This window comes from Astatotilapia calliptera, chromosome 12 (assembly GCF_964374335.1).
Source record: "Astatotilapia calliptera chromosome 12, fAstCal68.1, whole genome shotgun sequence".
NCBI lineage: Eukaryota > Metazoa > Chordata > Actinopteri > Cichliformes > Cichlidae > Astatotilapia > Astatotilapia calliptera.
In genome coordinates, this window is record NC_137433.1 from 37764374 (window position 1) to 37780348 (window position 15975).

At 43.7% G+C, this 15975-nt stretch overlaps 1 protein-coding gene across 2 annotated transcripts in view; it reads right to left on the reverse strand.

Annotated features, from left to right (window-relative positions):
* The window catches only part of adamts3 (ADAM metallopeptidase with thrombospondin type 1 motif, 3), a 148806-nt gene that overhangs the window by 97035 nt on the left and 35796 nt on the right, over positions 1-15975 (reverse strand). The gene's annotated exons all lie outside the window — the stretch shown is intronic.

Sequence of the window (15975 nt, forward strand, 5' to 3'; positions counted from 1 at the left end):
CCTTCCCTCCCCTAAACTACTGATAAAGTACTGAAATGTAAGAAGCTCAAGTACTGAAAGGTGACTGTCAAAGGTTTTGGTGGAAGGTCTTTACCTCCAGATCGGATGTTTTCTGCCTGTTTTGTTTCTCGGATAAAAATGTAATCGGCTTTAAGTTTCCAGTTACAGATGACGATGTGTGTGACGATGCTTCTTTCACACTCCAGATAAACAGTCCTTTGAAAAAGCAGATTTAAAAAAAATTTTTTTATCTTTCCAGTCAATCTTTTATCTTTATCTCAAAGACCGTTCAACTCGTAAAGCAACTCCCACAACAACAGAGAATTTCTGAAACAAATCTACTATGTGATTCTTATTTGTACGCAGTTACATCATGATAGAAGCAGATATCAGGGAGCTTTTCACCTTTTATCATTTCTGGCAGCTTTTGCTCAGAAAGTAAAATAAGTTGTCTGCTAATGAGATATTCAGGGTTTGATCTCTCTGTCTGAATGCCTCGTTCCCTTGAGTAACATACAGAACCCCATAAACTGCTCCTGATGAGTGTAAGTGATGTTAAAAGTGTGAATGGGTGAATGTAAAGTGCTTTAAGTGGTCAACAGCACGTCTATATAAATGCAGGGTGGTACCCTGTAAACTCCTGCTGTTTGTATCTTTGAAATGTCGGAGCTTTGTACGCTACCTGGACCGGTTTCTTCTGAGCGACCAGCTGGTTGCTGCACATACCTGAACTCTGATGCCAAATATGAAAAAAAAAAGGGTTTTTTTGACTAAACACAGATACTGAGCCCTAATATCTCAAAGAAGCAGAGAGTTTGTGTTACTGCTTGGGAACATGTCGTATATGCATGTCACGTTTTAGGCCTGTGTAAAAATGCAGACAGAAACACACCGACTCCGGTGTTTACCGCACCCTTATTTCTGAGAGTGTGGTCATCCTCATTCAAGACCTCATGAAGGATGATCCCTTGGATTTAAACAGACGTGTTTTGTGTGCTTCAGTATTGTTCGGGCCAGCGCCGCCCTGTGTGCTTAATCTGTGTCAGTGTTTACTTTTAATATGCAGATTTTTCTTGGCAGTCTCTCATTGCTGTTTGGCCTCTGACTCCAGGGTCGCCCGCTCCGCTTCCTGCCTATAATCCGTGCGATTCTAACGGCGTTCAGTTCAGTCCTGCAGTCAGCAGACTCTACCTGCTAAAATATTTCAATTTAGTATTGAGGTCATGTGTGTACTGCTCTGATTCCTAAGTAGTTTGGCTGCACAACAAAAGGCACCTGGTGTCCTGCTTCGAGCTTTTGCACTCGCACTTGTCCTATTAATCATTAGGAGGAGTTTTTTTTCTTTTTTTGTGAGACTCACTATGAACCTGAGATTTTTTTATAGTTCATTCACCAAAATAACAAACTATCTTTTGGTTTTGCACCTGTGGACCCCGTTTCTTTGCAGCTTATCCTCATTTTTAACCCATGTGTAACTTCAGGCGATGCCCGTGTGTTTTATGATGCTTGTCTTTTTCTCAGGTGACCAAGGACAAATGAATTATTCACCCATACGTGTTTATTTCGGGGGGAGAGGTAATTTTTCAACTCTTAATAGTCCTTCGGTAATTATGCATCTTTGCATACAAAAATCAGGGCTCATCATTATTTGACAAAAATATGTGAATTTTTGTAAATTAAATGGTAAATGGCCTGTATTTGTACAGCGCTTTACTAGTCCCTAAGGACCCCAAAGCACTTTACACATCCAGTCATCCACCCATTCACACACACATTCACACACTGGTGATGGCAGCTACGTTGTAGCCACAGCCACCCTGGGGCGCACTGACAGAGGCGAGGCTGCCGGACACTGGCGCCACCGGGCCCTCTGACCACCACCAGTAGGCAACGGGTGAAGCGTCTCGCCCAAGGACACAACGGCCGAGACTGTCCAAGCCGGGGCTCGAACCGGCAACCTTCCGATTACAAGGCGAACTCCCAACTCTTGAGCCACGATCGCCCTGGGAAGATTTTTGACAAGACAGTCAGTCAAAACACTTTTAACACATTAGATGTCGAGGTTAACAGCATCATCATGTTGAAAAAAGTATAAACTGGGATAAGAAAACCTATTAAAGGAGGAAAACACAATCTACAGACCACAAATGATACAACTAACAGCAGACTGACTTCTGCCACCTACAGCAACACTTTCGACATCCGCACGTAATCACAGAAAGACTTCTGGGGAATGTGCTGTGAACTGCGTGGTGTAATTTCCAGTCATGAGGGCAGAGTCAGATTCTTACACAATGCAAAGATATTTTCAAAGATATTTTTATCAGGCAATGAAAAATAAAGCGTTGCAACACTCTGACTAACAAACGACCACAAGCCCGTCCCGTCTCCGAGCGCTTCTCTGTACAAGGCACAGTGAATGTAGTATAACGACAAGCTACAGGAATCTGAAGTATTTGGCTCACTCACAGACAGACTGGATGGAAAGAAGAAAGAGATACTCATCAGCTCCTTCCAGCTGCCGCCTTTTGGAAAGCAACTGGATGATTTAACAGCGAGTCAGAAGAGAACACAGGCGAGCGCTTTTCGACTCAAAATATTGCTCAATGCTCCCGAGGTCTTTTCCATTCTCCTTCCAGATCCTTGGCCTGCACCCGCGTCGCTAATTATCACCAGGTTTAGCATGGAAAGAACACATCAGGCGCATTCGGGAATCGTACTTCTGAAGACGTAATGCAATGTGGAAAATATCTTCCCAATCTGCCGGTTCAGGACACAAACAGGGAAGAGTATCAGGTGGAGAACGGTCTCCTCACAGGAGGAAGGAGCTATGTTGTTGCATTCAGGCTATAAAGACAGATTTATGATGCGTTCAGCGTGAAGACTCGGCAGCGACTTCAAAACTGTGGATGACTTTTGTTGTTGTGTGTTAAAGGCACACACACACCCGTCGGGGATGGACGCCGAGTGTTTCCACTCACCTCTGACATTGCTGGAATTACTTGTGTTTACAGAACATTAGAGAAACCATCCTCGCTAACAGCAGCAGCCAAATACCAGATAACCTTTACTGTTTTTAAATTACCATAGCTAAATTGCTTTTCCCTATCAATACTCACTCGCACGCATTACAATTTAAAACACATGCCCCGCATCTCAGCAGAAATCAGAGGCTGATGCACTTTTTATGAGCTCCTCATGAGGTTGATTCACGTGTGGAGCTTCAGACTGTTGTGTTGGATTCACACTAAGCATGAAACAGAAAAGTCATTAGCTTCTTCTGAGGACAGTGTAAACAGAACACGTCCCAAGAGCACAAGTTCTGCATTAAATAAAGCAGCGGAGCTTTGTCCTTCGGTGTTTTTTGCTTGCAGAGTTCAGCTTCGTGTGGGCCGTCTGGATGCTGGCACACGATGGTTTCGCTTGCAGCTTTGTACCTAGTGTTTGGCGAGCTATGATAGCATATCAAAAGAAAGCCAAACAAACAACAAAAAGCCGGCTGTCCGGCGCTGAAATGAAACATAATGGGCCGGCGCTCGCCCTCCCTCAAGCCTGTGGTGTGAGGAGGTTTCAAAGAGCTCACGTGCAGCTGGTCCTGGGTCGTTTGACCTGAAGTTTTCTTGTATTTAGGTGTCATGGTTTATGTTAAGGTTCACTTAGTCCTGAGTTTCCCTGTTTAGTTCTTGTCCGTTAGGTTGCCCCTGTGTCTCTGTCCTCTGTGTGTGTTCGGTGTTTATGTGCGTCCTTGTGTCCCGTGTCCCTCCTCGTGTTCATTCATGCCTCCGCTGTCCCTCCCTTATGTGAAACTAAGCTCGCGTTAGTTTCACTGTTTCCTGTTTTATTGTGACATTCGAGTCCAATCATACCTGCTGTTCACAGCTAATTCATGACTGTTGTTAACTTATAAACTGACCTGTAATCAGGAAGCTGTGGGCCGACCTCAGTCGTACATTTGCTTGATGATAATTGGAGTGCGCTGAGTTGGTGATACGCTGGGCTGTGTGAGCAGTTAGTCACAGAAGAACTAGAACCTACTTTTGTTCATGACATGCAATCATGCAGCAATGCTTAACAGGTTTGTGTTATTAACGACAGTACATTACACCACTTAGACACACAGCTGCCAATCAGTGTTAAAGCAGCAGCTGGTGACGTGACTTACACAAAGCAAATGCACAAAGCTTTAAAAAGAGACAATGATTGGGAAGAATGCTAATATTTTCCATGTAGTCTCAATAAGTCAGACAACCGGCCATGTTATTGGCCGAGGACTGAGTCCTCCAGCCAATGGATGCTCTCCAGGCCTATAGAAGCTGACTGGAGCTACACTTCAGGGCCTTTGGTCAGTTTTGTGGTTGTCAGAACATCAGGTGCTTTTGAGTTTGCTGCTAGTCTTATTCTGCTGGCCTGTTTTTGTTTGTCCGTTCTCCTGTTTGTCCTCGGTTGATAAGGAGTTGAGATGCAGCTTCGTTATCTTTCTCTTTAGCTAGGTTAAGACTGTTTTGTTTGTCATCCTGGCCTCTGTTAGCATGTTTCCAACAAAGCTTTGCAAACTGACTCAAACCACCTTGTGTTCCTCCATCAGTTTTAGGTTACTTTCCTCACCCTGAGAACTTTCTGGGGCTGTAACCTTTACAAAACCAGCATCCTGAGAGAATCAGGTGAAGGATTACTTTTTGACACAAGACTGAATCTGACACGAGTCAGTGTCCACAGTTCACAATAACCAGCAACACAACACACAATGCAACGAAATCCAAACCTGTCTGCAGATTATTTATAGTAGAGACAAAGTAAAGAAAGTTCATTTCTTCTAAATTTGATCCTTTGAACTTAGAAGTGATAAATAAAATCCCTACAAACACCGACATTACTTCTTGTTCTAATTAGATGTATGACTGATGATGTTCGATGTCTGAGGAGCAGCACTTCCCTGTGTGAGGGAACAGTGAGTGACTTTGTGGTTTCCAAATAGTTATGAAGTTTGCCATTTTTCAATCTGCAGGTGTGTGCGATGCAGTACGGCTGTCACGGCTTTCTGCAGGGCACGTACGTGATAAAACGTCTCCGCTGACCCAAACAGCCCATCCAGTCACGCTCTATTCTGTGACTCGAGGTCACAATACTCATCTCTTACAAGAGCCAGCGAGTGACAAAGTGTTCAAGTTCTGAATCTTTTCTGCTGCCAGACAGAAACTCTTCTCAGAAAATCCACCACCACCTCTGTTTCCCCTCCGACTACAAGGTCAAGCAGCATCCCTGACTGTCTTCACTGGTTTGATGTGGTCCTCTTTGGTACAGCTGCTCCTTCAACATATCAAAGTATTCCTGAGGTTGAAGGGAATAAATTACTTTGTTCATCTTCTCACAACACGCCGCAGCATCGGTATTCAAAGTGAGAGGCAGAAAAGCGAGCTGTTGTAGGGCCAACCTGCACGCAAAAGAACAGACAGCCGAGCAGAGCGGACGCACCGTGCACAGGTTTTTCATCCAGATGAGCTTTGAGCACACACGCTCACACTTAATGAGGCCCTACTTTGCACTGCATACATTCAATGAGCAGCTGACTGGGAGAAACAGGAAGTCCCTGCTTTAAGCAACACTAGATTTGCCACAGTTGCATTTGTCATGTTATTCTGATTAGTGTAATAATTACAGCTGTAAGCAGCTTGGCTGTGGTGAAAGCATCTTCTGCTGTTTATGCTGGGAGTTTACTCTCCCTCCTACCAGGCCACATCCCATTTTCAGCCATATTTAAGCAGGATTATCCACTGCAGGAGCCTCTGCTGCCTTCTCTCTTTATTTCACTCCTGCAACCTCACCAAATTCCTCCACACTCAGCCCGACTCTGCCTAACACATTTGTGAGATTATAATAAAAAAAATCAGCTTCCTCTGCTGCTCACCTCGTTCTCCCGTGCGGGGTAGTGAAAATTACACATGCAGCCTCAGACAAGAGGCGTTTCAACACTTTTTCAGTCTGTCGTCACTAACGTGTGAAAATAAAGCCGCATTTTCAAAAACTGCAAACTGCGAATCCCTCGTCTGGGCGTCAGGCCAGATAACAGGAGATGAGCGCTCAGGAGCACACTCAGGAGTCCCGCCATTTGCTCTCACTGTAACTTTGACTTTCCCCCGAACGCCGATCCATCAATGACACTGGCGCTGTGCGCGAGGGCGGGTGTGTCAGAAAGGGAAATATAGCATCTCACACGTGTTATGTGATGAGATGCTGTGATTAATTCTCACGGTTAATACTGTGTCAAACCTCTGTGATATTGGAGCAAAAACTACTGGTTGAGTAATAAATACACTGATTTATTAACCATCCATCCGTCTTCACGTATCAAACTCAGGACAAAGAGCTGATGCTGTTTGTGTTTCGTTCTTTTTAAAGGGTTGAATCAGAGTAAGCCCACTGCTGCTGTGCTAGGCTGTCAGACGTTCACTTTACAATTACAGCGGTTACATAAATAAAATTATATCTTTGTTTACTCGGAGTTTTTTCAGGGAAACTCAAAAGCGCAGTCATGATATGTACAAAAGCATACAAAAGACAATTACAACTGTTTGCGGGATTACTAACTATTCCTGTTTGTTCTTTTAAATTCAGATACAGCGTTGTGGAGCCCATGGCACCCAGCGAAGGTGTACATCCTGGACAGGGTGAAACAATATCACGACTTCATTTTTAACCTCCTAGGACCTGGCGTCCACATATGTGGACATAAAAGTTTGGGTTGTCTAGACCAAAATACTAAATTTTGCTCTACAAGAGCCTGATATCCACTAACGAGGACATTATGGTGCCACTGTTCTATTCAAATTTAAAGTGAATGTCCTCATATGAGGATCTGATTCTTCTCAGAAACAAAAATCAGGTTAAAAAAATTCCGTTTTTTCCTTCATCGGGTCCCAATCAGCCCAAATAGCAAAGATAAAATTAAAAATGCATGTTATGAAAGAGTTCAGGTCTAGTTGCTAATCTGTAATAATAAACTGAAGATGAAACTATAAGCCAAGGAGGTGCCTGTAACCGGCTGGAAGGTGTCATGTTCTTTCTCCCCTCCGCTTATTTCACACCGTGTGAGATTCCTTTTCTCGTTTCCTCTCCTCACATCGTAGTTCCTCCCGGGGAGCGGGAGGTGAGCAGAGGAGTCCCATTCAACAAACATCGCCTTGCTTCAAGAATTCCGATAGTGCAGTCGATCATCTCGACTTCTGTGACCTTTGGAAACTAAAGCCATGTCTTCTTCTGGGAAGAGTCCCACAGCTGGGAAGAGTCCCACAGCTCTGGAAAACCTCCTGTGTTGTACCAGTGCCAAAGACTTCACGCCCCAAGGACCTCAACAGCTACAGGCCGGTGGCTCTGACATCCCACCTGATGAAGACCCTGGAGCGGTTGGTCCTGGCTCAGCTTCGGCGCCTAATAAGCTCATCACTGGACCCACTTCAGTTTGCCTACCAGCCTGGCATTGGAGCGGATGATGCCGTCATTCACCTCCTACATCGTTCCCTCGCTCACCTGGAGACCGCTGGAAGCACTGTGAGAATCATGTTCTTTGATTTCTCCAGTGCCTTCAACACTATTCTTCCCTCGGTTCTAAAGGACAAGCTGGTGAACTCTGGAGTGGACCATCACCTCACTACCTGGATCCTGGACTACCTCACCGACCGACCACAGTATGTGAGGACTCAGGGCTGTGTGTCGGACAGGGTCGTCTGCAGTACGGGGGCCCCACAGGGAACGGTTCTGGCTCCGTTCCTCTTCACCATCTACACTGCAGACTTCTCCCACAATTCCACCCAGTGCTTCCTGCAGAAGTTCTCTGATGACTCTGCAATAGTCTGCCTCATCACTGATGGGGACGACAAGGAGTACAGAGGACTGACTCAAGACTTTGTGGACTGGTGCCAGCTGAACTACCTCCAGATCAACGCCAGTAAAACCAAGGAGCTGGTGGTAGACTTCCACAGGCACAAGCATTCTCCACTGCAACCACTGAACATCCAGGGTATGGACATTGAGGCTGTGGACAGCTACAGGTACCTTGGTGTTCATCTGAACAATAGACTGGACTGGACTCATAACTCAGACGCCCTCTACAGGAAAGGGCAGAGCAGGCTGTACCTGCTGCGGAGACTCAGGTCGTTTGGGGTGGAGGGCCCACTCCTGAAGACCTTCTATGACTCTGTGGTGGCTTCTGCTATATTTTATGGCGTGGTCTGCTGGGGCGGCAGCATCTCTGCTGGGGACAGGAAGAGACTGAACAGGGTGATCCGAAGGGCCAGCTCTGTTCTAGGATGCCCTCTGGACCCAGTGGAGGTGGTGAGTGACAGGAGAACGGCGGCTAAGCTGTCATCCCTGATGGACAACATCTCCCACCCCATGCAGCAGACTGTGACAGCACTGAGCAGCTCCTTCAGTGGGAGACTGCGGCACCCACGGTGTGGGACGGAGAGATTTCGCAGGTCTTTCCTCCCCACTGCTGTCAGACTCCACAACAAAGACTTTAACTGATCAAGCACACACATCCACACATGTGCAATAACACTAATGTGCAATAATACTAAGTGCAATAATCCTTTCTGTCATCGTATTTTTACTCAGTTGTATATAGTATTTGTATTTGTATTCTATTTTTATCTTATTGTATATTTATTTTATTCTACTGTATATAGTATTTTATTTTATTCTATTCTGTACAGTTGTGTACTGTATTTATTCTTATTGTATTCTAATTTTTGCCTCATAACTTTTGCACTGTCCACTTCCTGCTGTGACAAAACAAATTTCCCACGTGTGGGACTAATAAAGGTTATCTTATCTTATCTTATCTTACCGTGGTTTATATACTCAAACTGTGCTGCGTTTGTGTTAGATTTTATGGGTGAAGAACAGAAGAGAAAATCACACACACAACAGTGTTGTTGTTGCTCTCTCCTGTTCCTCCTGGAATCAAACTCCGCTCTCCTGAAGGGGTGGAGAAGCACCGCCATCCTGAGGTTTCACGTCAGGATCAGCAGGACAAAGACCGGAGACGGAGGCGCGTGGAGCTGTGTGTGGTGTTCAAGTGGATGTCTGCTCTTGTAAGATTTTATATTGGGAAATAAATCTGCATCTTTTTTCATGTATTTTTATTTATTATAGTCACTCCCAGTTCCCTACTTCCTGCATCCTGCACACTTCAGGTCCTGCAACCTGAGATTACAGCCATCATTAATCAGTTTAAGCAGGTAAACTGTGCGATGATGAATGAATGAGGGCCAAGATGAACAGCTGTTACTCCTCCATCATTCATTTTGATGCTCCATCCTCTTTTCTACTTCCATCGACTCTTTGTGTCTCCACTGTTGCTGTCACAGTAGACGTTGGGTCACATTGAGATGGGCTCCCTACATTTCTGGCAGGCTCATCTTTGGTTGGAAGAACATTAAAATGACAAACGTTGAAGCTTCAGCTCGACTTTGATTGTCTGCACCTGAGCTGGAGGACAAATCGTTATTAAAAGAAATCCAAACATTTGTTCTGATCATTGTGCAGAGAGCACTAACACTTCAGTTCAAAGTCTCTGACTGTGTTGGGATTAAGTTTGAAGACATTAGCAAACGATCACATCAGTTTCGTGTCCAATGGGATAAACCAGCAGCAAAATGAGCCTCTGCGCATCCTTACTGAAGCAGTCAGGGGTCCAATCAGTTCTCTTTGCTGTCCCGTCATTATTTATGAAAGCCACAAACTGTTTATAATAAATCTGCTAAATGTTCCAAAAAAGTGTACAAACACGTGTTTCTAATTTCTGTCTAAACTCAAAAGCTTTCTTGGATGTCGAGGATGGACAAGAGGAGCGCTTCAGGCTCAGCCATTTACATAATGCAGTCGATTAAAAACAGGCCTTTTCAAACACACATGGTTGGAAGATTACTCAATGTCCCAGAAAGCACAGCACAGAAGCAGGAATATGAAAACCTGGATACAACAGAAGCCTTTTATCCTGACGTGTGTGAACACAGGAGACTTCACATCACAGGAGGAGTGTGGTAACTGTGTAGCAGACATAATTACAATTAACACAATGAGTCCCATTTACTCCAGTTTGTAAGACTCGTCTACTCACAAAGAAATTCCCTACAGGGTGGCAAACTCAAGGTGAAACTCACACATTTTCAGATTCAGTGTGACTCAAGTTTGCTTATCTGTGAATAAATGTTCTTAAACCACAGAAACGAGACATTGTTCTTTCAAACGTTGCTTCATTACAACCATATTTCTGAGTTTTATTCAGCATTAAAAGTAATCCACGCGTGGTAACAGTGCACAGAGTCACTGCCAACAGTTAATTCAGCGTGCCTTCCATTTCAGTGACAACCATCTGTTTTGTTTTTCCCTTGTAACACATTTGTTTGTCATTACCCAGCAAAAAAATCCTGTTTCCAGCACACATGCAGGCAAACGTTCAAACTGCTTTTAGATTACATGTAACATGGTTCATGTGGAAACAAGAAAAGACTGTTACGATTTTATTTTTTTGTAAGATCAAAATTAACATTTCACTCTGAGATCCTCCATAAGCTGCAGACGTGTCCACTTTGTCCTGAACTGAAAGGAGCTGCAGGCTGTTTGCCTCGAAACGTGCACGAGGATACAGACTCATAAGAACCAGACGAGCTGATTGGCTGAACTTAGAACTGTTATTGTCAATGCACAATGAAATTAGGTAAAAAGCTGTAAGATGAGTATTTAAAGAGTTTAGTAATAAAGTAACGAGAATGAAAACAATCCACATTAAAAGTGACTAATAGATGCAGAAAAATCATAAATTTTATTGGGGAAAAAAACAGCTGCTGCATTCACATGGATACTGTTCTTCACCTTTCATTCCTCCTCACCGTTGTGCATATCAACACTTCCTGTTTCAAATTAAAAGCCCGTGGCGTTTAACTGAAGAGAAAGCGTTCATTTCGATTGCACCTGTGATTAAAACAGAAGTCTGATTTCTGGGTGAGCCTGGCCTCTTGTCTTAAAGTCGCCCCTGTGTACCGCTGCAGTCCAGATTATAGAATATGAAAGAGGAGCCATTTGCTTAAATTGTACTGCTTTTTTAAAAAATACACATCTCCTAGAAGTAAACATGATCAGTGGGATGCTTTTGAGATCCAAATCTCTTCCACAGATCCCACTGTTGATCCACTCGAGGTCTGTAAAGAAACACTGTTGTGGATGCTTATTAGCACCTTTCCAAGCGTAATCCTGCAGCTTATATTTGCTGTCTTTGGCATCTCATATCACAGGAATTTGTTTGATAGGAAAACAGGAATTTCTCGTGGCTGTTTTACTTGAAGGAGTGTCTGCAGAATCCCGTTTCCACAAGCAGCGATGTTAGACGGAGAAATTTAGCAAAAATGTTGAGAATTATTTTTTTAGATTCTTGCTCCACAAACGGAGGATAATCTTTCGCTGCAGGCAAAGCTGCAACAGGCACGATTCCCACAGTCGAGGTGACCTTATCGATTTATGAGGATACGGCCTAAAGTATGTGGACACGTTTTAACATTGGTCTCAGTTTGTGTTTGTGCCTTGAAATGAAATCAAAGTCAGCTCCAGTTAGCGAGGAAGAGCCTGACCCCAATCCCACCCAAACGTTAGCGAGCTGGCGCCTCAAAAAATGCCTGAAAAATGCGCTCAATTTAAAAATGTCCAGACAAAGTGGAACTTCTATTACAACTGTTCACACTGATGTGACTGGAAGCTCCAGTGGAACATCAAAACTGCCCTTGCAGCAAGACTTTTTCCAACTATAAAAGTGCTTTTACCGCACTAGAAAATAATTACAGCAACAATAATTTCATGCATCGTCTTTATAATTTCTAGGTGAGAGCAAAAATACGCTGTTCGTGTCTGAAGAGCTACATGAAATGTGCATGTTCAGTGTGTGATATCAATAAATGCACAAGAGTTGAGGAAACTTTCCTGCTTTACAACAATAAAGAGGAGGCTGCGTTTCCTCCACCCAGTTGTGCTGTAGGAGTGAAGGCGGCTGTTTTCATCCCTCTGCATCAAAGGCTGCTGCTGTCAGACACAGCCAAGCTTGCAGAGATATCTGAGGAGTCCTTTTGCATCAGTGCCTAGAAGCACGGTTTGTGCACTGGGAGGGAGGAGGGCTGGTAGTGGAGCAGCTCGTGAGCTTCTCAGGCAGGTCACTGCGGTTTGAGTTGGGAGGAGGCTTTTTCTTTTATTCACATTTTACTTTCACTTGCTGGAAAAGATTGTGTGGGGGATGAAATATGTCCAATCATAACATTAACTGAAGCTTAATAATACCCAGTGTTTTTAAATCTGACACGAAGGGCTGGTCTTTATATGCATCCCTTTGTCAAAGGTTTGGACCAAAGCATGGCGACGATGTGGTGTGTTAAGGCGGCTACGCTTAAACACTCTCAGTAAATTTCTTCTTCACTCACCTTTTTAACTCACGATGTGTTTATACACCTCTCTGCATTTAATCGTTAGTTATTCTTAATCTCAGCTCTCTACCACAGCATGTATTTTGTCCTGTCTCCCTCCCCTCAACCAATCACAGCAGATGGCCCCGCCCCTCCCTGAGCCTGGTTCTGCCGGAGGTTTCTTCCTGTTAAAAGGGAGTTTTTCCTTTCCACTGTCACCAAAGCTCCTGCTCATAGGAGCTCATCTGAGCTGGGCTTTTCTCTGTACATATATATATATATTTTCCTGGTATGTGATGTGGAATCGAGTGATTTTAGGGGTGAGGGAGGGAGTCTGAGAAAAGCAGAACTGCTGCCACAGTTTTAAGGTGAACGGCATGTTTTCCTTAAAGCACACTTTCAGGTACGTGCTCTGTTGTTTGCAGTGTCAGCGTTACCAAATCAGCAGTGGAGTGCAAACATGAACTGAACCGTGTCAAAAAGGCAGTGTGCCTGATACAGGCACAACACTTGTGTAACGATATTCAACGCACCATTGCTTCTGTTAGTGAGGTGATGCAGCTGGGCTGGAAAGCAGTGCAGGAGGAAGTGGCTGACATGGAGCCACAAACAAAAACAAACAAACAAAGAAGAAAAAAACAAACAAAGAGAAAAAAAACTGACTGACTAATCATCACAAAGCAAGTCCCACTGAGCTCGCTTTGACTTTCTGTACACAAGTGCTGTGAATTAAAGAAAAACTGGTCTTTACAGCCCGACTCTCACACCTCAGCAGGAAATAAAGGTGCTGAAAGAACCAGCACCTAACCACACACACTGTGAGGAGGACTGCGACCAACACAAACCATAGCTTCACCTTTCACTCTTTGTACCTGTGCAGCCCATTTACAGTGGGCGCTGATTTATTTGAAGTTGCCTGCAGGAAATCCAGCACCTTGGCTCCTGGTGCAAGTTCACACAAAACAACTTTTCAACATCACGTAAAATACAAAGCTAACAAATAAATAAATGAATGGCTGCACGCCATCAGCATCCAGCACGGCGAACAGACGGCTACCTCGCCTTCTGCAACATCAGAACTAAAAAGTAACAAAAGTCGAAATTTAAACCTTTGAGACGTGAATGTTTCTAAGATGATGCGCATGGATCCAGTGAGAATCCTGTGCTTTTAAAGACAAATACATTAAAACCTACAAGATAACACGCCTGAAAGCTGCGAGTTAACCTCCCGCTGAGCAGGATGTGCCTTGGAAAGCATCGTCACAGCAGCAACAGAAAGAACAACCTACACATCCGCCATCATCATCAACAGTCCTCGGGTTACAGGACATGACACAGACTAGATGGCTTCAAAGTAAGAAATCCAATCAACACCAAAATATCCCGTGATGGGAACCCAGCCAAGAACAACACAGCTCTGCGTACAGTGCAAATAATCTCCTACAGCAGCGGTCCCCAACCCCCGGGCCTCGGACCGGTCCGTGAGTCGTTTGGTACCGGGCCGCGAGAGTTGAGGCTCAGCTGTGAAATGTCTGGTTTTCAGGGTTTTTATCGGTTTTCAGCGTTATTTTGTTATCGTTTTTATCTCTGTTTTCCTGGGTCTTTTCACGTGTTATGAATAAATCTTCTTTTTTTCGGTACCAGTACTACTTTTATTTTGTTGTATTTATCCGCGACACCTTAAAGGCCGGTCCATGAAAATAACGTCGGGCATAAACCGGTCCGTGGTGCAAATAAGGTTGGAGACCGCTGTCCTACGGCACCTCCGAGGCTCAGCGTTAGCCCTTTACTGTCATCTGATATTTCTCATTCCTGTGATGTGTGTGAGACAAAGCAGCGCACAAGTGCTTCACTTAAACGGCTCCTGGAGCCGGCAAACTCTTACATCACAAAGTGCTGGTTTGGTTGATCATATTGACTGAGATAAATAAAGTATATCTAGTAGCTCACTGTCAGCTGAATATTTTTTTGCAGGTGTTAAAGCACCAACAGTTAGGTTGAGATGTATTCCTGCCATAGAATGGGTCTAATATTACCGACATGCCATTATACAGTCCCCATCAAACGTTTCAGACTATCCATTCAGTTTAAGTGTTGTTTTTAATAAACTGCATGCTCAAAAAATGCTTCGTTTCTCTCCCATGTCTTCTTGTTGCCTGTTGAAGCTCTACTAGAAACCTTGTTACGATCCAACCATGCAAAATATATATAGTATACAGTCCCCATCAAAAGTTTACGACGACTTTAGCAGCTGTTTAAGTGAAACATATCATAGCTGTTGAATTTGTTTTGTTGTTTTTTGTAACAAAGTAGCCGATTGATCGTGTTGATGATTTCATTATCGGTGCTTCACACCAGTTTGACGTCAGGACTCGGACGCTGTGACGGGATCAGAATCACCATCTTTCATCATGTCTGCGCGTTTCTACAATGAAGCGACCAGATGAGGCCTCGCCACGCCACCTCCCTCGTGCCTTCCTGTCTGTTAGGAAGCATTTCATAATAAACAAGATGCAGCACGTGTAAATAATGGTGCCAGGGCTCAGCTAAGCGATGGGGTACTGTGGCCTTTAAATTACTATAAATGTACTAAAGAAGCATGTTTACTGTGGAGCAGCAGCAGATCTCTTTCGCATGTAGCCACTGCATGAAGTGATCAGTAAGTTCAGCCTGTGCTGATCAGCCTGTGCTCGCGTCCACTCGCTGTTTTCCAAACGTCTTCCTCCCAGTTGAATTCCCGCTGTCTCTACGGGTCTGACAAAGAGCTTTCACCCACTGCTCTCAATTTAGATTTAAATGAGCATCTGGAATATTTATTTAATCCATTTATATTTAGTAGTTCTGGTATCCCACATACTCAATATTTTATAAATATCATAAATAAGTAATGTGAAATATGTAAATGGGGGAAATTGGTATAAATGCAGCAACGTGTTTAAATGAAACTAGTGAAATTAATTTAATTTGTACTGCTTGAATTTATTTTATTGCATTATGTGGATATTTTTAATATTTTTAACACTTCACAGAGACCAGAGAAAATTCAGCACCTCAAATAGTTGATTTAGTAGTGCTGTGATCACAGTTATGCTTTGTTTCGCATTAATGTGGATCAGTGATGTGGTTTGTAGTGTTTGTGTGGAGGAGCTCGCCGCCATCATCGGCCGGCGTTCAAATGTTCATTAAATTCTCTCAGTCTGCGGCGATCGAGGCACAAGATCAGCTTTTCGTAGTTACACTTTCTGCAGATTTATTCCATTTTAACTTAAAATTATCACCGATTTTGCTACACAATTTTATTCATCTAACTCTTTAATGAGCCGCTCAGTTTAAGTACTGCCGTCTTTACATGAGGTGATGAAATAACACACTTTCTTCACATAAAGTCAGTTTTTCAGGATTTACATAGTAAATCATTGAAAACATTAAATGACTGTTAGAGTTTTGCAGGACGTTTGTTTCATATTTCTGGACCTGTTCTCTCAGCACAGCTCACAGCTGTCACAGATGTTTTCCTTTGTCCTTCTTTTCT